The sequence below is a fragment of the Elephantulus edwardii genome, unplaced genomic scaffold, assembly GCF_000299155.1.
Source record: "Elephantulus edwardii isolate Elephantulus edwardi_28Jun2011 unplaced genomic scaffold, EleEdw1.0 scaffold00599, whole genome shotgun sequence".
Lineage (NCBI taxonomy): Eukaryota > Metazoa > Chordata > Mammalia > Macroscelidea > Macroscelididae > Elephantulus > Elephantulus edwardii.
In genome coordinates, this window is record NW_006400349.1 from 20,873 (window position 1) to 21,464 (window position 592).

A 592-nucleotide genomic window follows, 5' to 3' on the forward strand; every position below is an offset into this window, starting at 1 on the left:
CTCAATCGCAGTGAGTTTCCATTTCAGTAGCTTCTTGGTTAGCCACTTTGTTCTGTTTCCCTAATATTGTCAAGTTAAATGACTTGACTCTATATTTCAACAACTTGGTAACTAAAATAGATTTTCTTTTCGTAACATAGTATATTTGTTGTACACATTCGGGACAGGTTAAGAGAAAAAATAATGATGGAATTTTTCCCATTATCCTCATACCCCTAATCCCCTACCTTGATCAAAGTTCTCAGTAATTAGAAAAGAAAGGAGGAAAGTTATATACATGAAATGACTTTTCTCTTCTTTTTCTCCTGTGGTAGGCTCCATGGCTTAGTTGGTCAAAGTGCCTGTCTAGTAAATAGGAGGTCCTGGGTTCGAATCCTAGCGGGGCCTTACGTTTTATTATACATTAAGAGATGGAGATAATTCGAATGGTCTTTATCTGAAGAAACACCAGAGGTGGAAAAGATGAATGTGATGCTAAGAATTATATAGACACTCTACTGAGAGTTCATTCCAGGAAGATGAACAGTAATAATGTCAAGGACCCAAAATCTAGTCTACCATCAGGTGGAGAGCAGTTGAATTGCCTAATATG

At 37.0% G+C, this 592-nt stretch overlaps 1 non-coding gene across 1 annotated transcript; it reads left to right on the forward strand.

Moving 5' to 3' along the window:
* The first annotated feature begins 313 nt into the window (after positions 1 to 313).
* TRNAT-AGU lies at positions 314 to 387 on the forward strand. Its single transcript has one exon. It is a non-coding gene; the product is annotated as a tRNA-Thr (tRNA).
* Positions 388 to 592: the final 205 nt, after the last annotated feature.